The sequence below is a fragment of the Urocitellus parryii genome, chromosome 3 (assembly GCF_045843805.1).
Source record: "Urocitellus parryii isolate mUroPar1 chromosome 3, mUroPar1.hap1, whole genome shotgun sequence".
NCBI lineage: Eukaryota > Metazoa > Chordata > Mammalia > Rodentia > Sciuridae > Urocitellus > Urocitellus parryii.
This window is the reverse complement of record NC_135533.1, coordinates 176,126,613-176,152,808: the sequence shown is the minus strand read 5'-3', so window position 1 is coordinate 176,152,808 and position 26,196 is coordinate 176,126,613. Positions and strand designations below refer to the sequence as shown.

The window sequence follows — 26,196 nt, the reverse complement described above, 5'->3', positions numbered from 1 at the left end:
GGACATGGGGAAAAGGGTACACTCATACATTGCTGGTGGGACTTCAAATTGGTGCAACCATTATGGAAAGCAATGTGGAGATTCCTCAAAAAACTAGGAATGGAACCACCATTTGACCTGGTTATACCACTCTATATACATCCAAAGGAGTTACAAATTAGCATACTACAGTGATGCAGCCACATCAATGTTTATAGCAGCTCAACTCACAATAGCTAAGCTATGGAACCAACCTAGGTGCCCTTCAACAGATGAATGGATAAAGAAAATGTGAATATATATACACAATGGAATGTTATTCAGCCATAAAAAAGAATGACTATAACATTTTCTAGTAAATGGATGGAACTGGAGATTATCAAGTTAAGTGAAATAAGCCAATCTCAAAACCAAAGGTCTAATATTCTCTCTGATGTGTGGATGCTAACACACAACAAGGGAGAGGGAAAGAATTGAAGTTCATTGGATTAGACAAAAGGGAATGAAAAGAATGGAGGGGGTAAAGAACATGGAATGAATCTGACATAACTTTCCTATGTACAAATATGAATACATCACAACGAATTTCCACATTATGTACAACCACAAGACTGGAATCCCAATTAGAATAAGATATACTCCATATTGGTGTAAATATGTCAAAATATATTCTACTGTCATGTATATCTAAAAAGAACAAATTAAAAATAAAGAATAGCCAATATAGTCCCAAAAAAGGAGAACAAAATGGTGGATTGCCTTTCCAGATATATCAATCCATACTGTAAAAATACAATTATTAAAACTGTGTGATATTGACAAAATAACAGGCAAAAAGTCCAATAGACTAGAACAGAGAACCTAGAAACAGAGTTGCACATATGCAGAAGCTAGATATGTGATCCTATTTGCAAAACTGACCAGTGGGGAAAGATTGGAATTTCCTCTTGTTGTGGCACTGTTAGTCATCTACTCTACACCATACATACTTCCTCATACCACACATCAAAATTAATTCTAGTCCAGGCAAATGTTTAAATATGACAGGCAATTTTGGATTGTAGATTTTTAAACTTGAAGTAAGGAAAGAATTTCCTGAAGCTACAAAGAGTCCCCAAATCATATAATCTAGGACTATAGACTCAATTACATTAAAATTATAAATTTTTGTTCATCAAAAGATACAATAGCCAGGTGTGGTGACTATAATCCCAGTGGCTTGGGAGACTGAGGCAGGAGGATCATAAGTTTGAAGTTAGACTCAGCAACTTAGTAAGGCCCTAAGAAACTCAGTGGGACCCTATCTCTAAGTAAAATACAAAGGGATGGGGATACTCAGTATGAAAAAAAGGTACAATAAAGAGAATAAAAAGAGAGGCCAGTATTCAGAGATCTTGAAATATATACAAGTGACAAAGTATCAGTATTCATATTATAAAGAGAATATCTACAAATAAATAAGAAGATAAACAACAGAGAAATAGACTAAACACTTAGGCACTTCAGAGAAGAAAAATAAAACATAGGCATATTATATATCATAAACATGTGAAAAGATGTTCAATCTCAGTAACCAGGGAAAGGTAAATTAAAATCATATTGAGATACAATTTCATTGCTATAAATTAGCAAAGATTAAGAGTTCTGATATTATCTAATGTTGGAGAGATGGTAGAGTAGCAGAAATTCTAACACTGTTAGAGGAATATGGACTGGTACAACTATGTTGGAAGATTAATTAGCATTATCTAGTGGAATTAAACTTTATGTTTCTTATGACCCAGAAATTCCACTTCTATTTATGCCCTTGAGAAATTCTTGAATTTGTGAATCTGTATAGAAAAATAGTCACAGCTGCCTTGTATATGACAGCAAAAAATTTGAAAATGACCTTAATGTCTTCAATAAGGAAAGAAATAAATTGTGCCATAATCACACAATAGAATATTTGCAAAAGTGAATATAAATTACAGGTACATAATTCAACATACATGAACCCTAAAGTGTTAAATTTAGTGAAATATGTATCTTCTAAGGATGTACACTTATATACATTATTCTGACATAAAGAATTTCAATGTGAGTTCAAAATATGTAAAATAAATAAATTATTTAAAATTATAAATACCTTTGTTCAATAATCATAAAAGAAGGCAAACATGCACATGAAAAGATTCTCAACATCAGTTGTCATCAGGGAAATGTAAATCAAAACCACAGTGAGATACTACATCATATACACTAGGACAGCTGTAATTAAAAAGACAGAAAATAAAAAATGTTGATAAGGAAATCAGGAAACTGGAAACTTCACATACTTTTGGTGGGACTTTACAATGGTGCATTAACTTTGGAAAACAATCTGAAAAATTGGGAAACACTTTGGAAGACAGATACCCAAAGGTTAAATATAGTTACCATATGACCCAGCAAATCTAAGTATTAAAAAACACTAAGAAAACTGAAAATATAAGTGCACACAAAACTTTACATGAATGTTCATAATAACATTATTCATAAAATTCAAAAAGCAAACACAGTCTAAATATTCATCAAGAGATGAATGGATAAATAAAACGTGGCATATCTGTAAAACTGAGATATTATTCAGCAATTAAAAATAATGAAGAATTCATACAGGATGTAATACCAAGGAGCCTTGAAAACAAGTTGAGTGAAAGAAAATGGACACAAAAGACCACATAGTCTATAATTCAGGGCTTCTTTGGAGGATAAGGAAAATATCCTAAAATTGAGATGATTTCTCAACTCAGTGACTGTTCTATAACCCACTGAACTGTATACCTTCAGTGGTATCACTGCATATAAATTTAACTCAACAAAATTGTTTAAAAAACAAGAGAAGAAAATAAGGACAAGTAAGTATGAGTAAAAAACTCAGGATAATGGTTACCTTTGAGAGGGAGAGAAAGGAATGGAATCAAAAAGAACATTCCATAGAAAGACAGTTTTTGTTAAACTAAGTGATGGCATATGAATATGAATGCTATATCCTAATTCTATATGAATGCTATATCCTAATTCTTCATGCCATGGACATTTAAATTATTAATGACCAAGAAGTATCATGAAAAAGTTTAACCTCTCTAATAACATTAATAAGACAACAATCACAGTGCTATCATCAAACTTAAGAAATTACTAAGGATTGGCATCTGCATGGTGAGACACACACTGTTCGACACTGAGGGGGTGTGTGCATGGTAGAACATTTCTGGAGGACAATTTGTATCATGAACCTTAAAATATGCATACTTTTGGCCCAGTATTTCCACTTGTTGGAGTATATTTATAGCTCTTCCCTGCCTCAGGAGTCTGGGCTGACTCTGTGACTTTGGCCAACAGACTGAAGCGGGACTTCCAGGCTTAGGTCTTAAGAGAATTGCCTCGTAGTTTCCATTCTCTAGCTCCTGAAAGTGAGCCACTAAACCATAAAGAAGCTGAGGCTACACAAAGGGAGGCCACTAGTAGAGGAGAGATTGCTCAGCTGTACCTCACGGAGCAGAATTTTCCAGCTGAATCTAGCCAACCAACAGAAGAGTGAGAAATCAATCATTGTTGTTTGAAGTCACGACATTTGAGTTAGTTTGTAATGCAGCAAAAGAACTCCAAATATATCCTAAAAAATAATAAAAGATATGAACGAATACAAGGCGATTCACATAAGTATTAATTGCAATAGTAAAAAAAAAAGTGGAATTTATCTAAATGCTGTATTGAAATTCTGTTGTTTCTTCAGCTACTGAAACGCCCTCCCCCCTCTCTGTAACAGAATCCAAAATTTCCCTCACGAAACCTCCCTCCTCATTCTCAGTCATGTGGTTCCAATGAGGTTCCCCCTACACTGGCAGTGGGCATGTGACTCAGACCTGGTACCAGATCCCCCTGGGATTGGTTCAGGATGGGCCATGACTCATGAACCAATGTGGTCACAAGCACAGTGAATTCCAGACACTTGTAGGAGTTCCCAGGGAAATGTTCTTTTATTCTTTTGAGACTATTTACAGAGTGACCAAAGTTGAGAGTTACTAAGAGAATTAGGAATTAAGTAAATACCACTGGAAGTGGAGCTGAGAAATGGAGAGAATGAGCTCTTGGTGACATTTTTGAGGCCCCAGATCAAGCTAAACTTAGACTTTAGGGTTATTTGCATCAACATGATTCTTTTTTTGCCTTAAGTCAGCTGATCTGGGTTTCAGTATATTGCTACCATGATTCCTAACTAATACAGGAAAAGTTTGTTTGCAACAGAAAATAACTTCAGAAAAGAGTGAAAGTAAAGGAAGCAGAACATCTTATGGACTTCTTGAGAACTAGGAAGTTAATAGCCTGCAAATCTCTCTATTTCTCATAGTCTTATTTCTTTCTAGTGTCTGTTCAGGTCCTTGGCCCATTTGTTGATTGGGTTATTTGTTATCTTATTGTCTAATTTTTTGAGTTCTTTGTATACTCTGGATATTAGGGCTCTATCTGAAGTGTGAGGAGTAAAAATTTGTTCCCATGATGTAGGCTCCCTATTTACCTCTCTTATTGTTTCTCTTGCTGAGAAAAAACTTTTCAGTTTAAGTAAGTCCCATTTATTGATTCTTGTTATTAACTCTTGTGCTATGGGTGTCCTATTAAGGAATTTGGAACCCGACCCCACAATATGTAGATTGGAGCCAACTTTTTCTTCTATCAGACGCAGAGTCTCTGATTTGATATCAAGCTCCTTGATCCACTTTGAGTTAACTTTTGTGCATGGCGAGAGGAGGGGATTCAGTTTCATTTTGTTGCATATGGATTTCCAGTTTTCCCAGCACCATTTGTTGAAGATGCTATCCTTCCTCCATTGCATGCTTTTAGCTCCTTTATCAAATATAAGATAGTTGTAGCTTTGTGGATTAGTCTCTGTGTCCTCTAAATGCTCACCATCTCTAGCAGTCAGAGAAATGCAAATCAAAACCACCCTAAGATACCATCTCACTCCAGTAAGATTGGCAGCCATTATGAAGTCAAACAACAACAAGTGCTGGCGAGGATGTGGGGAAAAGGGTACTCTTGTACATTGCTGGTGGGACTGCAAACTGGTGCGGCCAATTTGGAAAGCAGTATGGAGATTCCTGGGAAAGCTGGGAATGGAACCACCATTTGACCCAGCTATTGCCCTTTTCAGACTATTCCCTGAAGACCTTAAAAGAGCGTACTACAGGGATACTGCCACATCGATGTTCATAGCAGCACAATTCACAATTGCTAGACTGTGGAACCAACCCAGATGCCCTTCAATAGATGAATGGATAAAAAAATGTGGCATTTATACACCATGGAATATTACGCAGCACTAAAAAATGACAAAATCATGGAATTTGCAGGGAAATGGATGGCACTAGAGCAGATTATGCTTAGTGAAGCTAGCCAATCCCTAAAAAACAAATACTAAATGTCTTCTTTGATATAATGAGAACAACTAAGAACAGAACAGGGAGGAAGAGCAGGAGGAAAAGATTAACATTAAACAGATACACTAGGTGGGAGGGAAAGGGAGAGAAAAGGGAAATTGCATGGTAATGGAGGGAGACCCTCATTGTTATACAAAATTACACATAAGAGGTTGTGAGGGGAACGGGAAAATAAACAAGGAGAGAAATGAAATACAGTAGATGGGGTAGAGAGAGAAGATGGGAGGGGAGGGGAGGGGGGATAGTAGAGGATAGGAAAGGTAGCAGAATACAACAGTTACTAATAGGGCATTATGTAAAAATGTGGACATGTAACAGATGTGATTCTGCAATCTGTATTTGGGGTAAAAATGGGAGTTCATAACCAACTTGAATCTAATGTATGAAACATGATATGTCAAGAGCTTTGTAATGTTTTGAACAACCAATAAAAAAATAAAAGCAATGATCTTAAAGTTGCTCTAAAGGTTCCTTTTTCTAGGGATATGAACTGGAGAGGTTCTTGAAAGAAAGATGTGGACACAAGTAAATTATATGCATCTCTAGAATACTACAAAGTCACAAAGGAGTGAATAACCAATGGTTGATGTACTATGGAATATTATGTTGCATATTTTCAAAAAGTGCCTAATATCCTTTAACAGCTGATGATCAGCAGTTGGATTTCCACATACAAAAGAATGACACTGGACCATTACTTTACTCTACACACAAAAAGTAACTCAAAATGGATCAAAAACATAATATAAGGAAAAAAACTATAAAACTCTTAGAAGAAAACTTAGGTATAAATCTCCTTTAGATTTGGCAAAAATTGTTCAAACTTGACAACAAAAGGATAAGCAAAATAATAAAAAATAAATTAGGCTTCATAAAAATTAAAAACTTTGTGAATCATAGAAAGGGAGACAACATTAGAAAATTATATACATGATAATGTCTTAATATCCACAATATTAAATGAACTTCTTCAACTCAACAACAAAAAGAAAAACAATCCAATTTTTTAAAATGGGCAAAGGATCTGAGATTTCTTTAAGAAGATATATAAATGGAAAAAAAACATGTAAAAAGACACTCAGCTTCATTAGTGATTAGGGAAATGTGAATCAAACCCACAAAGAGACACCACCTCACCTATACCAGAAAGATTATACAATTTTTAAAAGGGCAGTCACAAGTGTTGGTGAGAATGTGGAGAACCTAGAAGCCTCCTACATCACTAGTAGGAATGTAAAATGGTGCATTTGCTATCAAAAACAACTTGGCAATTCTTCAATAAGTTAAACATAGAATTACCACATGACCCAGAAACTCTGCTTCTAGGTATATACCCCCAAAGAGTAGAAACAGGGACTGAAAGAAGTACACACACACACACAGGTTCATGGCAGCACTATTTACAATAGCTAAAAGGTGTAAAGAGTCCAAATATCCATCTACTAAACAAAATGGAACATCTATAAAAGAGAATATTATCAGCCTTGTAATAAATGATGAGCTTTGAAAATATTATGCTACATGAAAGAATCCAGTTACAAAAGTCCATATATTATACAATTCAATCCATATGGAACATCCATGATTAGGCAAAACCATGGAGACAGAAATCAGATTAGTGGTTGCTGGGGAAAAGAGAGAAGGTTGACTAATGACTGCTTAATGGGTGCAGGGATTCTTTTATAAGTGATTGAAAATATTCTGCAAATAGGTGGTGGTGCTGGTTGCATAACATTCTGAATATACTAAATGCTTTTGAGTTATACACTTTAAAATGGCAAATTTTATATTATAGATATTTTAGCACAAAGTTTTAGTATCAGCAAAATAGAAACTTTAAAAAATATGTCTTAATTGTAGATAGACCCAATACCTTTATTTATTTATTTTTATGTGGTGCTGAGGTTCAAGCCCAGTGCCTCACACATACTAGGCAAAGGTTCTACTACTGAGAAACAACCCTAGTTCCAAAAGACACATTTTAAAATATTTTTTAGTTATAGATGGATGCAATATCTTTATTTTGTTTATTCATTTTTATGTGGTGCTGAAAATCGAACCCAGCGCCTCACATGTGCAAGGCAAGCACTCTGCCACTGAGCCACAACCCCAGCCCTACGAACGTTTTTAATGTAAAAAAAATTAAGTGATATTGGCCAAATTATATTGTTATATTATGTGCATGTACAAATATGTAACAAAAAATCCCATGAATATGTACAACTATAATGTGCCAATAAAAATGTGAAAAAATAAAAATGAATAACTACAATTTTAGTTTAAGTGTAAATAGAATGAAATCAAAGGAAATAAAATATTAACAGATATAATCATTTTTAGGTCATGAGATTTGGGTGATTTAAATTTTCTTCTTTATACCATTTTATGTTTTCCAAACTTCCCATTATGACTGTATTACGTTTGTGACAAAAAATCAAAAAATATTCTAGGTAAATTAATACAAAGTCACTGTTGGAAGCATTACTAGTGCTCACCAATGTCAGGTTGTCTTCTTCTTCTTCAGCACATATGTACTTCCCAGACCCTCTGCAATTAGGTGGGGCCATGTGACTAGTTATGAACAATGGATAGTCAGTAGAAAACATGTGTGTCTCTATATTGGTTATTGCTGTGCATCAGAGTATCCAAAACAGTGGCTTAAAACAACAGCAATCATTATTCAGCTCATATATACAATATGGGCTAGGTTGAACAGAGACACCTAAACTCTATTCCATCTTTTACCTGAAATGGCCTTCAGGCTGTGGGGAGGGGTAGAGTCATCTAGTTCTCTCTTTCCTGTCTGGCCATCGTCTCTTGGTCTGTAGGCAGGAACACCAGCTGGAGTTATTAGCTAGAACAACTATGCCTCACCTTTCCACCTGACATTGATGAGGGTACCAGGAGAGCCAGACAAAAGCTGTATCTCCTTCTGTGACCTAACCTTTAAAGTCACATAACATTCTTTCCTGGCATGCGTGTGGCCCGGGTTCGATCCTCCAGCACCACATACAAACAAAGATGTTGTGTCCGCCAATAACAAATAAATAAATAAATATTTAAAAAAAAATAACATTCTTTCTCAAATCCATCTTAAATTCAAGAAACAGGAGTATGACGGACAACTCTCTATCTGAAGGAGAATCAACGTCACAGTGCAGAAAGAAAATGTAGGATGGACCATTTTTGCAAAATAAAATCTTCCATTAGCAAGGTTCCATCATTCAGTCCCCTATATAGCTTTTGAAAAATGTTCCAGCCCTTTCTCCTCCTATTCAGTGATCATGGAAACCACATTTGAGATGATAGAACTACCAGAAGGAAGTAGACTGGATTCCTGAATCATCAAGCAGAAGATGGCATGAAAGCCCAGGAATGGTGCCAGGTGCCCAGCATTATGGGTGAAAAGATTGTTTTTTAGCAAAATACAAATTCATAGTCCTCTTTCTAATCATGCAAGGTGGCTAATAAAAGTGAATGTGGAGCTGTTGCTCTATCACTTTTAGTAATGCTTTTAGTAACACTCTTAACCTTTCCTGAATTACTTCCTAATCATATAAGTATTTATGCCACATTTTTATTATTCTGAACCATTTTTATGAAAGAGTAGAAAATGCTACCCAATTTCTCTGTCTCTCTCTGTCTCTCTGTCTCTCTCTCTCTCTCTCTCTCTCTCTCTCTCTCTCTCTCACACACACACACACACACACACTGACCACACAAGCTTAAACACAGAATGGAAAATTACATATTCAATAGCTTCTGGTGGATACCATCAATATTGTAATTTTTTAAGTTCTTTTTTTAAAGAGAGAGAGAGAGAAAAGAGAGAGAGAGAGAGAGAGAGAGAGAGAGAGAGAGAGAGAGAGAGAGAGAGAGAGAGAGAGAGAGAGAGAATTTTAATATTTATTTTTTAGTTTTTCGGCGAACACAACAGCTTTGTTTGTATGTGGTGCTGAGGATCGAACCTGGGCCGCACGCATGCCAGGCGAGCGCGCTACCGCTTGAGCCACATCCCCAGCCCTTGTAAAAATTTTTTATAAAGTCTACCATGAGGTGAGTTGAGGAGTTCAAGTTCTATTATTGAAGAAAATTAATTAATCACAAATTAGGATATAAATTCTTCTGCTAAGAGAAAACCTTGGTAAAACATATGTAATGCTCGTTAAGTAAGACATTTTTTACCTTTATTTTTAAAGCACATTGTTAGCATATGTGAAAAAAAAACCCAAGAGGATATATTTGCTCAAAACTACACAACATTGCATAAAATCATGAGTAGTTTATTAAAGGAAGTGTAGGGATGCCTGGGAAGTATCTTTAATAGTTGAGAATGGTGCTGCAGTAAAGGGATATTACAAGGGAAAGAATACTGACCCATGAATGTTGGGTAGTTGACTAGTTGGAGTCAATATAACATTTCTACTCAATTTTTCTCCCTTGAGAGGACAGGGAAGATGGGACATAGTCATTGTGTCAAAGCAAAGGGCCCAAGAGGAAGCAAGTGCTCTGCCCTCTACATGGTCCAGTTTCAACCTGGAAAGATCTAACAAACCAAAAAAAAAAAAAAAAAAAAAAGAAAAGAAAGAAAGAAAAAGAAAAATATAATTGTTAGAAACATGACAAACCTGTCCAAAATATGTAATATCATTTATGGAAATTATGAAATATAAGTCACAGTCTGTGAGAGCATAAAAATTACAAATTACAAATGTATCTGCAGGGAAAAAATTAAAACAAAAAAATGTCTGAGTGTCATCTCATGGAAAAATCTATGGTAACCATGTTCCAACCACCTCCTGCCACTCCAAACATTTTAATCACTCTGTGCAAGTGGCCTCACAGGGCCTCATGCTAGACATAGGAGTTCAAGGGCTCCTGGTTGTGCTAAGATATGTGGGATCTAAGAATGTGTTCTACTGATTGCATCTGACAGAGTTTTCACCTCTGCAAAATTGAGGAAATTATTTGGAGACAGGATATCAAATGTTATTGGGTCAAAAATAAGGTGGGAGGCAAACCATAAGCTCAAGCACATGAGGGTCCCAGAGGAGCCAGTAATAAAGGAAATTGAGAAAGGTCGTAGGTGAACCTGGTCTGGAAGTATTCTCTGAACTGCAGAGCACCCCAAAAGTTTCTTTTGCACTCAAGTCCTTGTGTGGAAGCAGACAATTTCTTATTACATTTGTTCTTAGTCTAGTGTAAGATGATAATGATTAAGGATGCACAGTCTAGAGAAACACTGTACACAGAATATTCTAAAAGACAAACTAAATATGTATTAAAACTAACACACAAGGATTTTGGTGTAAAAAAAAAACTATACGTGCTTATAAGTAACATAACTTCAAATGTTATCCCCCTACCATCAAGACATTTCTCCAAAGAAGTTATACAAATGGTCAAAAGGCACACACAAAAATGCAATATCACTACTCATCAGAGAAACGCAAGTTGAAAACACAAGAAGATACCACTTTGCTTCCACCAGGCTGGCTACTATTTAAAAAACAAAACAACAACATCAACAAAATGTATCAACAAGAATGGGGGGAAACTGGAACCTTTGTGCATTGTTGATGTGAATGGAATATGGTGCAGCAGTCATAGAGTTATTTTTCTTCAGTACCCTTCATCCTCAGGGGAGAAAGGTCAACCATGCATACACAAGAGGTCTATTCTTAGAATCGGTTTATGTCATCATGGAAGAACGGTGGTTCTCAAATGGAGATAATCTTGTTCCTCAAGTGACATCTGGAAATATCTAGAGATATTTTTGTCACATCTGGTGGTACAGGTGGAGCAGTAGTATTACTGTCATAAAGTGAGTAAAGGTTAGGAAACTGCTAAACATCCTACAAGGCACAAGGCAGTCTCCTGTCCCTTTCCAACAAATAATTCAGGGATTCAAGAATAATTCAAAAATTTCAAGAATGATAAGATTGAAACCTCTATAGTAGAATACATGATCTATAAATCTACACCAAAACAACTTTAAAAATTCTCTAGAAATAGGCACTATGATAAAATGAACAGCAAGAATTGTGGAATTAGACTTTATATCTAACACTGGATTAAGAGAGCCCTGGTCCCAAAAGCAATTAGTTAAGAATGGAAAAATACATTATTTAGTTGGAAGAAAATGTCAACATGCTGATAAGAAAGTATATTGGCTTGGTCTAGTCCTTGTTAAAGTCCTACAAGTTAATTTCCATGATGCCGGTATGGGCTTTTCCACTAACTAAACAGCTATGTTATTGAGAAGTCGCTAAAAATATCAAAGGACCAATTTCCCCAGATGGATCACTAGTTTTCAAACATCTCCAAGTGGCTCTGGAGGTATCAGAGATTTTCTGGTGAGGAGTATTCAGGAAAGAATCCCCCTGCCTCCTTCTAATCTGCTGAACCAAATCACTTATGTTTAATTTACTTGACTCAAAATGGATTAAAATATAAGCACTACCATTCAGAAGTATTAAATTATGCATAAGCAATGCTCCTTTGTTTACACAACTGATCTCATTGTCCTCTCAGGCATTCTTTCCAGTGGATGGGAAGAAACACTTTAAATTCTAAACTTAATGATTAAAATTATGACAGTATATTTCTGCTTGAAATTGTCTCTTCCAGGTTAACTTAACCTAAAATTTTTGACCTGTTGGGTTTTTTTTTTTTTTTTGTGGGTGTTGTTGATAAACAGCAGAAAACCTTTTTCTCCCCCAAATGATATAGAACCCAAATGTAGGCATAATGGGAGTCATTTAAAAAATAATAAACCACGAGCCAAATAGTCAGATTCAAGGATCCAATTGGCTGTTTCTCTCCTCTCCAAGACAGTCTATAAGAAGAGGAAAATTACATGGTCACTGCGATAAGGAAAGCAAGAGGGTCTATGTGCAGGTCTTTGTGTTGAACTCTGGGAATGATGTGCTTCCTTATCTCTACTGATCACTCAATGACTATCCTCAGTTAGGACATTTGTGATCTTCTGTTTAACTCGATTAATTTTTGCTTATTCCATTTCTTAATAAGTGCTTAAAGATTTCCACACTGCTTGTATGAGTACCCTAATATGCCCCTTTTCTTCTGTCCTCTTGTTTTGCCCATTCTCTTACAAAACATCCTAACCTCCTTCATTCTTGTTTCAACATAATTTTCTTTAGTAGGGCCCTTAGCCTAGAAGCTGTAACTTGGTTCAGGAGGAACCTAAGCTTGGCTCAGAATGAGGATCCACGCCAACACTTTTATTTTAACTATATCGTTGGTAGGGACCCTACAGGCTAACAGATGTAGCTCAAATCAGTCAGAAACCAAACATGGCCCTGAGTCAGGATTCACCCCAACATGCTCCCTTATGTCCATTTAGTTATGATAGCTAACAATAGCCAAGTGATTGTATATTTCATTTCCTCTCTGTTATTTTGAATTTTCTTATGAATTCAGTGAGACAACTCCCTGGGGGTTGGGGCCATTATTTTTAAATTCCACTGGAAACTTTTACTTACAGTAACTTACCAGAGGACATCTACAGTTCCATACCACAGGTAATGCTGTAGCCATTCAGAAATCAAAAAATCATTAAGACCTGCCCTTTCATCCTCTTCTTTCCCAACCACATGTGTCAATAAGTCAGGTTTGATCTAGCAAATCCCATTTCGGGATAAGTAAAGGCCACTAAAAGATTAGAGAGTGCAATATCCACAGGGCTGTCTTCACTTCTGATACCAACTGCAGGTGCGGTGGGTGAGGGGGGGTGGTCTCCAAAACCACCTTCGAGTTTCATAATTAGCTAGATTCACGGAACTCACTAGAAGTATTATGTTGATTGTCAGGGTTTATTGTAGTAAAAGGATATAAATTCAAATCAGTTAAAGCAAGAGACACAGACAAGGTCTTAGAGGGTTCCAAAAATACAGCTTTTGTTGTCCTCTTCCTGTGGAGTGGCAGTGTCCCAGCACTGGTGTCTAACAATATACTTGTAGTATTGCCAATCAGGAAAGTTCACCTAAGCTTCAGTGTTCATAGTTTGTATTAGGTTTACATTACATATCCATGACTGATGGCTTACATGACTGAGCTCAATCTCTAGGCTGACCAAACCATATGCCCCAAAGTCCCCTCCCAAATCACACAGTCTTTCTAATATGGCCAGCCTTCATCTAACTCACATTGGTGAGTCTAGTGGAGTCTAGTGTGATCAGCCTCATCCTAAGATCTAGTGTGGCCAGGTGACATGCTAAACAAGGACACTTCTATCATGTATAAAGCAGATTACTAAACTGAAGGCAAAGGCTAGCTCTCTTTTTGGGCAAGGCCATATTCTTTTTTATGTAATTTTTTAAATTTATATATGACAGCAGAATGCATTACAATTCTTATTACATATATAGAGCACAATTTTTCATATCTCTGGTTGTATACACAGTATATTCACACCAATTTGAGTCTTCATACATGTATTTTGGATAGTAATGATCATCATATTCCACCATCATTAATTACCCCATGCCCCCTCCCTTACCCTCCAACCCTATCTAGAGTTCATCTATTCCTCCCAAGCTCCTGCTCCCTATCCCCTTGTACTACACATACATGTACTTCACACCATATAAAAGTATCAATTCAAAGTAGATGATAGACCTAAACTTAAGAGCTAAAACTGGAAGGCTCTTAGAATGAAACATAGGTATAAATGTTTATGACCTTGCATTAAGAAAAAATCCAAAACAAATAAGTAGGGCTTAACCAAAATTATAAATGTTTGTGTCTTACAGGATATCATTAAAAAAGTCAAAAGACAACCTACAGAATGGGAAACAATATTAGTATTTATCTACAGAATATACAACAATAACAACAAAGACAGAATAATGCAAAGACAAATAACCCAATTTTAAAATTGGCAAAGGATTTGGATGGGCACTTCTCCAAGGAAGACATACAAATACTCAGTAAGTTCACAAAAAGATATTCAACATCATTAGTCAGTAGAAAAACACAAAATCAAAACCACAATTGGTCAGGTGCAGTGGTTGACGCCTATAATCCCAGGGGCTCAGGATGCTGAGGCAGGAGGATTGCGGGTTCAAAGCCAGCCTCAGCAACTCAGTGAGGCCCTAAGCAATTCAGTGAGACCCTCTGTGAAAAAAAATGCAAAATAGGACTGGGGGTGTGACTCTGAATTCAATCCGTGGTATCTGACACCCCGGCCCCAAATCTACAAGGGACTTCCAGTGGGGTGAGCACAGGGTTGAGACACGCTGGCTTTCTGGGGTGGCGATGGTGGCAAGTTGACCACACTCCGGGTTTCGCTTCAACAACATTAATTTAGACCAACTTAAAGAACTTGTATCCTTTAAAAACGTTAAAGATTTCCTCAGTGGCTCCAGAGCAAACTATCAGTATGGCAGCAGAATCAACAGAGGGTAGGATCTAGTCTGGAATTCCTTTCTACTTACAGTGCCTCACCCTCTGGCCAGTGATTTCATTGTTCTGGAGGCACTTGGTGGAGAATTGATGGGTTATATTATGGGTAACGCAAAAGGCTCAGGAGCCAGGGAAGAATGTCATGAGCATGTCACAGCTCTGTTTGTTGCCCCTGAATTTTGACACCTTGGTTTGACTACTAAACTTGTGGAGTTATTAGAGGAGATTTCTAAAAGAAAGGGTGGATTTTTCTTTGTTGATCTGTTTGTAAGAGTGTTTAACCAAGTTGCAGTCAACATGCACAAGCAACTGGGCTATAGTGTGTATAGGACGGTCATAGAGTATGTCAGCCAGCAACTGAGAGCCTAATGAGGATGCTTATGATATGAGGAAGGACACCGAGAAAAAATCCATTGTACCATTACCTCATCCTGTGAGGCCTGAATACATTGAATAACCATAGGCAGTGGTTCTTAGGCAGTTGTTCCAAATAGAACTATGGACAATATTATTTTCACTGGGCGATCTTGGAGCAATATTAGGAGGAAAGTAATCATTAAGGTCTTAAAGACATTAAGAAAATACAGATTAAACATATTTTCAATCTCATTGTTTCCATTTAGCAATATCATATGTCTTAAAGCTGTTTGCTCTAATAAAATTCAATGAAGAAGGCATCTAGGTCAGAAGGAAATTTTCCACTATTATGGCTCATAATGTCCACTGTATGCCAGGAAAAGACTTGCTCCAATCTCCTAAATTCTGTGCCTGAGAACCACAGCTGCATATATGTGTATTTTTTAAAAATTTTGTATTCAACTGTTAATTGAAGCTTTAAAAGCATATATGAAATGTATAAATCTAAGATGTATAATAAAATACATGTTGACTAAAAAAGAAAAAAAACACCCACAATGAATTGTCACTTCAGCTCCACTTGGATGGCTAAAATAAAGACAACAGATAGTCAGATAGTAATGAGTGTTGATAAGAATGTGAAGCAACAAGGACCCTTAGACATTACTAGTGCAAATATAAAATGCTATAGATGCTGTGAAAATAGTTTGGCAATTTCTCAAAAGGTTAAACATAGAGTTCCCACATGTCACAACAATTTGACTCTTAGGGACATACCCAAAAGAATTAAAAACCTAAGTCCAAACAACAGCCTATGTACATTTGCTATACCTAGATTAACAGTGTTCTTTATTATTATTATTATTATTTAAGAGAGAGAGAGAGAATTTTTTAATATTTATTTTTTAGTTTTCAGTGGACACAAGATCTTTATTTTATTTTTATGTGGTGCTGGGGATCGAACCCAGTGCCCCGCGCATACCAGGCGAGTGCGCTACAGCTTGAGCCACATTCCCAGCCCGAACAGTATTCTTTAAGATGGTCAAAAAGTGGAATGAACCCAAACGTCCATCAACAGATACACAAATGAAATGAACAAAATATGGTACTGTTTATCCATAAAATAGAATAGTATTCTGTAGTAAAAAAATGAAATACTTATAAATACTAATTATCTGATTGAACCTACAAAACATTATCCTAAATAAAAGAAACCAGAAAAAATTTTACATATTGTATGATTTAATTTATGTTAAATATTAAAAATAAACACATCTATAGAAACAGAGGGTAAATTAGTGTTTACCAGGCAGAAGAGAGTATATAGTAACCACTATGTGGCTGTGGAGATTCTTTTATTGCTGATTAAAATGTTCTGAAATTACATAGTGACATGGTTGCCCAAGTTTTTGAATATACTGAAAACCATGGAATTATAAACTTTAAAAGAATGAATTTCATGATATATAGATTAACATCAGTAAGACTATTTTTTTAAATGCCCATAACGAATTTTTTTAAAAAAAATTGCATCTTTATTGGTTTCTTAAACACAAAATTAACATTTGCTCATTGTAAAATATCATACTTTCAGGAGTTTATAACACACACAAAAAAGGATTATAATAACAAACTGAATTTGGGGCACATGCCTACAAGGTTATTTCTCTGAATATTAAAATTTTACAAAAAAAATATATCTTAAACACACTTTTTTTGCAACTTGTTTTTTTTTTTTTTCTCTTAACATATATCAAGGCCACCCTTTTGGGTTAGTCAAGATAACTCTACCTCTTTCTTAAATGCTCTTTGGCAATAAACTGTATAAATATAAGATAATCTATTATATCTTTGTGGTGTACATTGGAGTTGTTTCTAGTTTCCTTATTGAAAACAATGCTTCAGGGCTGGGATGTAGCTCAGCGGCAAAGTGTCTGCTTTGCATTCACAAAGCTCTGGGTTCAACCCCCAGTTCCAAAAAAAAAAAAAAAAAAAAAAAAAAGAAGAAGAAGAAAGAAAACAATGCTTCAGTGAGCACTCTTCATATGTCATTTTGATTAAAACTTTCCATAGAATTAAAGTCATGGCAAACAGTATAAATGGTTTTTTTCAAGTACTGCTGTGGATAGCTACTGTTCTGACCTGCCTATTTCACTTCCTCGTCTTTTAAAATATTTCATTTTTCTTGGGAGAATTTCCGCTCCCTATTTCATGGAGTTCGAATAGGGCTGCAAATCAGAGTGCCCTGTTACTCTGGCCATAATAATCAGTCCAATAGGAGAGCCTGTGACTCACAGAGAATAATCAGATCTCTTCTCTGAGATATTATATTTGGATCCTGAGAAAGAGGAGCTCTTCTTATGCTTGAGGATAGTTCTTGGAGCCAATAGGAACCTGGACCTCTGTAGCTAAACTATCCATGTCCAACCACCTGCAGAGACCCATTTACAGCCAGGAAAAAAAAATAAGTGAAAATGAAACCACAGAGAAAACCAGATATGGTAAAAATTAGCTAATGACATCATTCAAGTCACTGGATCCAAAGCAATATCCACCCCTGGACTTTCCAGTTATATAACAAATTCTCTTTCTTTAGAGTTGGGTTTTTCTCTTTCTAGCAATGGAAAACCTTACAAGTCTACACATTAATCAACATCATGTTATATCTGATGTCAGAGCCAGGTTTCCAACTGAAGAGCTGGATGAGGCAGCTTCCTAGTTGGTGTTATAAGAGAAAGGCCCCAGGTGCTCACATACACATATCCACACAATCCACACAGCTCCTAAGCACCTACTGTTTAGCTAGACTGGTTCCCTGGTTTCCTAGCAACCAAGCTCCCTTCCCTTTTCTCACACACTCACACCTTTTGTGACATCTTTTTTTTCAAGGTTGCCCTTAATGTGTATGTTTGGGAGGTAGAAAAGAAGAAGGCAAGGGAAAAAAAACAATGTAATTTACTCCAAGATTTAATACCATGCTCCAGAGGTTGCCTGGCTTACAGATTCAGCAAGTTCATTGGCAGACCAAAAATAGCAAGTTTTTTTTTTTTTTTTTTTTTTGTGTGTGTGTGTGTATGTGTGTAAAATTCTTGCTGGTTTACACCTAATTATTGTTGTAAAAATGATAGTATCAATATTAATCATCTTGTTTTAGTAAAAAAATGACTTGAGACAACATGACTTAAACAGGAAAAATTTGTTTTCTTACAGTTATTTTTCTCATAGTTCTTCTCAACTAGAAGTCCAAAATCAAGGTTTTTACCCATTTGGTTGCTGGTGAGGCCTGTGCTCCTGACTTGCAGATGGTCACCTTCTTAGTATTCACATAATCTTTCCCTTGTGTGTGTTAATGTGGGAGATGTTGTAAACTGGGATTACTTTCTCCTCTTATAAGGCCACTAATTCCATCAAGAGAGCCCTACCTCGTGACCTAGTCTAACCCTATCTACCTCCCCAACTCCCTATCTCCACATAATATCACATTGGGCATCACAGTGGGGATGTGAATTTTGGGGGGAGACCTCTAGTTCACAACAGTTCCTTAATGCTACTGAAGTATTTTTCATATTTGTAATCCACACTTTATTTGCAAAAGCTATGTGATAGGATAGATTACATTGATTATATTTTACATAATCAACAAGATAAGGGGGACAGAGGGTAAAGCTCATTGGTAGAGCACCTGCCTAGCATGAATGAGACCCTTGGTTCAATCCCTAGCACTGAAAAGGAAGAAAGGAAGAGGGAAGAAGAGAAAGAGGAGGAAAATCGAGTTAAGGGAGTTGTCCATACCATTAGAAGGCCAGATCATGGTACAGAGTTCCTCCCTCTTGTGGACTAATTTAATTTACATTGTCTACTGATCCTAGATGTTTTTAGTATTTCTCGTAGTCACATGCAATGCTATGTTAGGCAAAGCAGAGCTTGAATTGAGAGATATGCATGCTATTTTTTTGTTATTGTTGTTGTTGGCAGTACAGAAGACTTGTTCCTTCTGTCTCGGTTTTAATAGCAGATTATATTGAAACCAATCAATAAACAGGTAACTGCTGTAGCAAATATAGCTACATGGGTGTGTGACTACAAGGGAAGAATAGCAGACTGGAATGTCAAAACTAATTGTATTCTCATTCTGTGACATTGGCTATCCTGGCACCTCTATCTAGCCAATGGCTCACCACAGAGTCTCAGTCGCCCTTGATCTCAGACTCTTTCACTCACCCACCACAACAATCTATCTCCAAGAGTCTACTTCCAAAATAGGGGTGGAATCTTTGCCATCTCTTCATCTGCAATGACCACAAACTCTTGTGACTGTATTCTAGTTGTCTTCTCTACTTTTTTCCTATCTGGGGTTGCCAAATAAAAAATATAGGATACCCAGTTAAAATTGGATTTTCAGATAAACAATAAATATTTTTATTGGCTTATTTTAGTTATGCATGACAATAGAATTCATTTTGAGATAATTATAAAAGCATGGAATATATTTTATTCTAATTCAGTCCCCAGTAATTCCCCTTTCCCTCCTTTCTTCCCACCTCCTGTTCCCTTCTCTCTTTTTTACTGATATTTCTGCTATTTACTTTTAGGTTTTTTTTAAAATACTGTCTTCTGGATGTACATAATGGTGAGATTCACTGTGGTATATTCATATATGTACCCAGGAATATTAGGTCAGATTCATTCCACTGTCTTTCCCTATCCCATTCTCCTCTCTTCCTTCATTCCCCTTTGTTTCCTCTGATCTTTCTTCTAGTATTTTTTTTTCATCCCCCTCCTTATTTTGGATTAGCTTCCACATATCAAAGAAAACATTTGACCTTTGACTTTGGGGAACTGGCTTATTTCACTTAATAATAGTTTCCAGTTCCCTTCATTTACTAGCAAATGCCATAAAATCATTCTTCTTTATGGCTCCATTGTGTATATAAAGCACATTTTCTTTATCCACTCATCTGTTGAAAGGCACCTATATTGGCTTCGTGGCTTAGCTATTGTGAAGTGTGCTTCTGTAAATGTTGATGTGGCTGCATCACTGTGTATGTTGACTTTAAATCATTTGGATATGTACCAATGAGTGGGATAACTGGGTCAAGTGGTGGTTTCATTCCTAGCTTTTTGAGGAATCTCCATTCGGCTTTCCAGAGTGATTGCTCCAATTTGCATTCCCACCAACAATATATTAGTGTACCTTTTTCCCATATCCTTGCCAACATTTATTTTTACTTGTATTCTTGATAATTGCCATTCTGAAGAATGAGATAAAATCTCAGTGTAGTTTTAATTTGCGTTTCTCTAATTGCTAGAGATGTTGAGCAGTTTTTAAAATATATTTGTTGACCTTTATTCATACTTCTTATTTTGAGAAATGTCTCTTTAGTTTCTTTGCCCATTTATTGATTGGGTTATTTTATTTTTTCATGTTAAATTTTTTGAGTTCTTTGTATATACTGGGTATTAATACCTTATCTGAGGAGCAAGTGACAAAGATTTTTCTCCCAAGCTGTAGGCTCTCTTCTCACGTTATTGTTTCTTTTGCTGAGAAGAAGCTTTTAAATTTGATGCCATTCCATTTATTGATTTTTAATTTTATTTCTTGCACTTTAGGAGTCTTATTAAAGAATTCAGTTCCTGAACTGATATATTGGAGTGTTGAGTTGACATTTCCTTCTATCAGGTGCAGGGTTTCTGGTTTAATTTCTAGGTCTTGATCAACTTTGAGTTGAGTTCTGTGCAGGGTGAAAAATAGAGGTTAAATTTCACTCTATTACATATGGATTTACAGTATTCCCAGCAGCATTTGTTAAAAAGGCTATCTTTTCTCCAAAGTATGTTTTTGGCACCCTTGTCTATTATGATACTGTATTTATGTGGGTTTGTCCATAGTCTTCATGCCTATTTTAGTGCCAATACCATGCTGGGTTTTTTTTCTTTTTTTAAACTATATCTCTGTACTATAATTTAAAGTCTGGTATTGTGATACCTTCTGCTTTTTTTTCCCTCACTAAGGATTGCTTTGACTATTCTGGGTCTCTTATTTTTTTTCCAGATTTTTTTTGTTGTTGTTTGTTTAGTAGAGATGTAAAGTACTAGCTCACAGGTTCTTATAAGAGCATTCCTGAGATTAATGACATCCATCACCTTAGTACTCCAACTTCTCCAGACTAAAGTAGACCATGAAGAGTCTCACTCACTCTTGTTCCTTGGCCCTTTCTCACCTCTTGACTTGGCCAATTCCTCAAATTTTTCATTTCCCTTGAAGTAATGGTCATTCACAGTTTTGTATCCCTGGTTCAAAAGTTCATGATCTAGCTGGGCTCTGAGGTATGTGCCACTTCTGCTCTTGCTCACTCCTCAATAAGTTCATTTGCCAGAAAGAGGATACTTTGTACACCCACCTTCTAGAACTTGCTATAGAAGGCCAAATCCTCAGACTCTACACAGTTGAAGTTCTGTCCAAGTCTGGGGCTTCCTTAACACTTGGCCCTCAGAGTTCAGGAAAAGCTGGGCATTATGAGAGAAGATAGTATCAGATTGACACCCTTTTGGGGGACTTTTGAACATTTGACAAATTTTCATACCAGAGCATGATTTTTTCTAAAGTTCAGACTTAGTTTCACTGAGGGTCAATTCAGGGGGTCAGGGCCTCAGGATAAGACTTCTAGCTGTCTTATTTTCTTCCTATTCCCTGGTAACCCCACTACTTCCTTCAAGGGTTTCTATAGGCAAAGTTGCTTTTCCTGTTGATTGAACTCTAGAGCATCAACGACGCATACTGGTACCAAATCCAGCGCATACAGGGACTATCGTCATGATGCCACTTCTCCAGGAGATCTGCAGCTGAGGCCCAGACTGGCTTCCTTCCCCAGCCCACTTGGGACACACTGGACTGGAAAGGGGGAAATTGCTAGGACCAGGAGAAAGGGAGCTCAGTGATTGTAATGAAAGCAATAAATGCCTCTTCATGCAATCATTGGGGTACTCAGGGGTGACCATGGGGATAAGGTTGTCCTTTGGATACATAGAAGATGAAGAAGAAGAAGCCTCAAGGCTAAGAGGTAAAACTTCTGGGAATAGGTAGGTCCCACTTTTTGATGCCCCCAAATTTAGCCCTTCAGCCCTACTTTCTCAGCCTTGGGAGACTCTGGGATGGGAAAACAGGATGGGGAAGCTAATCCCATGCAGAATTTTCTGCCCTGGAGAGGAAGGAGCTAGGGGCTTGAAAACAAAGATGGAAGTGAAGAGGGGAGTTCAACTAGACATATTGCTTATTCCTTCTCCCTTAGTCCAGAGCGACAAGAGTAAGGGGGACATGATATGGGGGCTGGTGGCAGAAGTGGGAGCCTCAAAACTTAATTAGCTGACCCAGTGGCAGTGCCAGTTTTGAGAAGGGTAAGGTCCTGTCCCCCACACTGCTTCTGGGACCTAGAAGTCACCCAGCAAGGTGGGCTCTGGAGAGGAGCCTAGTCTCTGTCCCTAGGGTACTTGATTCAGAGGTTCCAGCTGTCGGGGCTGGCTCTGGGACAACCTCAGCCCACAGTGATGCTGAAGCCACCATGGAATCTGTTGTGCTGAAGTGGCACCCCCTTTCTCCACAGAAAAGCCCTCTTCACCATGGCTGATTTTAGGACTGTCAGCAAAAGAGTCTGCAAAAAAGTCCGATGTAGATAAACTTCCTATTTTCATGTCGCCCTGTTCTACTTGGCCACTGGCCAGGAAGATACCAGCACTCCAGGTGCTGGACACCCCCTTACTAGTTTTTCACAAATATATCCAGTATAGTACTTTGTAGAAATGTGCAAACAAGGCCACTGGCCTTGAGCTGGGGCTTCACAGAGATGTCTACATTTTTAAGATAAGTTACAAATGGGCTCCATGGTAACAGCTGGCAGGGGGAGGAAAGAAAGGGGAGAAGAAGCTCTCCCCTTCTCAGGTGTTGTCCTTGAAGAGTTAATTTGCCCAGAATAGTGAAAGAAAAGCTGCTTTTATGTGAACTTCTGCAGACTGTGAACTTCTGAGGCCCTCCCCTTACACACTGGGTATAAAACTCTGAAACTCCCTGAACTCGAGGTTCAGAGGATTGATTGATTACAGCAAAAGCTGTGTGCCCTCTGAACCTGGCTGCAGCCAAATAAAACTGTTTCCTGCTATCTTAGGTGCCTTGCCTCGTTTGTCCCTACAACAGTGCCAGTGATTAAGGAAGGCTCCAAGGGCGAGGGTGATGGGCAGCATGGGCATCTTCTTCTCCAGTATGGCACCCACACACCAGTTACTATCCACCAAGCCTCTAAATACCATATTGGCCTGGGGCAGAGTCAGGTGGTAACCAAAGGAGAAGGTTGTGTCTTGTAGCCTTGTGTTTGCCTCAAACTCCACTCCAACTTGGATCTGTTCATTTGCCCTATGGTAATAGCTGGATGAGCCCTGCCAGATCCCACGTTCAATGTAGCTACCCAGTGTACAGCTGAGTACTTCCCAGCTGGAGTCGAGATGGCCCCCTCCTCACCTGGCTGCCCATGATAAACCAGCGCTCCTCCCAGCACCAGTCGATGAGTGAGGCTCTGCAGGAAGTGAGCAACCATGGTCACTGATCCCCCAATCAGGTCAGGATTTCCTAGGGTCAGAGTGGCTGTGTAGTCATCCCTCCGATACTTGCCGTCAAACTGCCATCTCAGGAACTTGACCTGTTGTGTCTGGAAGGCAGTCTTAGCTCAGAGCCACTCTGCCAACAGAAGTAGGACCTGGGCATTGAGACTTTCACTGCTGTCCATATCCCCTACCACAGTGGGGAACACCTCTGTGGGGCTGAGCTGCCAAACCCCTGCATCGGCTGCATGGAGGTGATAGCCAGGCAAGCCCAGGGCACTCATGTGCACAGTGTGAGCCACCTGGAAATGGCTGCTCAGAACCTTGTTGACAAGGAGCTTCACTCCCTCTATCTGTGCTGGGAATACGTCTTTGCATAGCTGGTGCAGCACATCAAAACTCCCAGAGTGGAGTAGAGGTTCCTCTTGGCAGGGGCTACAGCAGGCAAAGTCCCCATCAGTGCCAGGCCCAATGTATTACCCATTTTGGCCCAGAGGACAGGGAAGGGCTATGGTTAGCCTGGGAATGGACTCTGGCTTCCTCTATCCACCATGAGTCCCACTACCCATCATCAGGCTCCCCAGTCTCAGAAATTTCCACATGATCAAATGCTAAACCATCTCAGACCATTCTGCTGTCCCTTTCCCCCAGGCACACCACGGTCCTCTTGATGGGGTCAGCCATCTTGATTACTCTCTGGGTCTCTTAGTTTTACAAATGAATTTCAAGATTGTTTTTTCTATTTCTGTGAAGAGCATCACTGGAATATTGATGGGAACTGCAATGAATCTGTTTAAAGTATATGTCCCATACAATGTTAGGGATGTGCTTATTCATTGTTAATTTTAATCTCAAATTTAACTGGGCATCCTGTTTATTGATTTTTTTCAAGGCTTTCAACAAATAACTTTATTACTATCACAAAAAAACCCACAAATGACAATAATGCTATATTCTAGGTGATTTTCTCAGCATTTTCTTCTAACTCAATAAATCTCTTCTTTTTCTCTAATTTCTAGAAGAGACTTGTTTTTTTTAAATTTTTTTATTTGTTTTAATTATACATGACAGTAGGATACATTTATGCACTTTGATATATCATACATAGATGGGATATAATTTCTCACCTTTCTGAGTGTACATGTTGCAGAATCATATTGATCATGTAGTTACATAATGTATGTTTCCTATCCCCACATCCCCTCCCCTCCCATCACTTCCTTCTACCTAGTCTAAGGTAATGCTATTCTTCTCTAGTGCCCCCCCACCTTATTGTGAATTAGCATCAGCATATTAGAGAAAACATTTGGCCTTTGGTTTTGTGGGATTGGCTTATTTAGCCTAGCATCATATTCTCCAACTCCAACAATTTACTGGAAAATGCCATAATTTCACTCTTCTTTAAAGCTGTGTAATATTCCATTTAGTATATATACCACATTTTCTTTATCCATTCATCTATTGAGGAACACTATGTTAGTTCCATAGTCTAGCTATTGTGAATTGAGCAATGTATGAGTGTACCTTTTCCACCACATCCTCACTAACATTTATTATTGCCTGTATTCTTGATGATGGCCATTCTGAAGGGAGAGAAATGAAATCTTAGAGTGGTTTTAATTTGCATTTCTCTAATTGCCAGAGATGTTGAACACTTTTTCATAAATTTGTTGATCAGTTGTATTTCTTCTTTTGTGAAATGTCTGTTTGGTTCCTTAGCTCATTTATTGATTGGTTATTTGTTTTTTGGGTGTTAAGTTTTTTAGTTCTTTATATGTCCTAGAGATTAATGCTTTATCAGAGGTGCATGTGGTAAAGATTTTCTCCCAATTTGTAGGCTCTCTCTTCATGATATTAATTGTTTTCTTTGCTGAGAAGAAGCTTTTTAATATTAATACATCTCATTTATTCTTGACTTTACTTTTTGCACTATAGGAGTCTTGTTAAGGAAGTCAGATCCTAGGCTTACATGGTGAAGATTTGGACCTATTTTTTCTTCTATTAGGCACAGGGTCACTGTTCTAGTGCCTAAGTCTATGATCCAATTTGAGTTGATTTTTGTGCAGGGTTAGAGATATAGGTTTAATTTCATTTTGCTTTCATATGGATTTCCAGTTTTACCAGCACCATTTGTTGAAGAGGCTATCTTTTTTCCAATGAATGTTTTTGGCGCCTTTGTCTAGTATGAGAGAACCATATTTATGTGGGTTTGTCTCTGTCCTCTAGTCTATACCATTGGTCTACAAGTCTATTTTGTTGCCAATATCATGCCATTTTTGTTACTATAGCTCTGTAGTATAGTTTAAGTTGTGGTATTCTGATGCCTCCTGCTTCTCTTTTCTTGCTAAGGATTGCTTTAGCTATTCCGGGTCTTTTATTTTTC

General features: G+C 37.5%; 2 pseudogenes; one reads left to right on the top strand and one right to left on the bottom strand.

The window, feature by feature from the left end:
• The first annotated feature begins 14,738 nt into the window (after nt 1–14,738).
• On the top strand, nt 14,739–15,324 carry LOC113182617 (N-alpha-acetyltransferase 20-like; annotated as a pseudogene).
• Nucleotides 15,325–22,756: 7,432 nt separating this feature from the next.
• On the bottom strand, nt 22,757–24,297 carry LOC113182662 (mitochondrial import receptor subunit TOM40B-like; annotated as a pseudogene).
• Nucleotides 24,298–26,196: the final 1,899 nt, after the last annotated feature.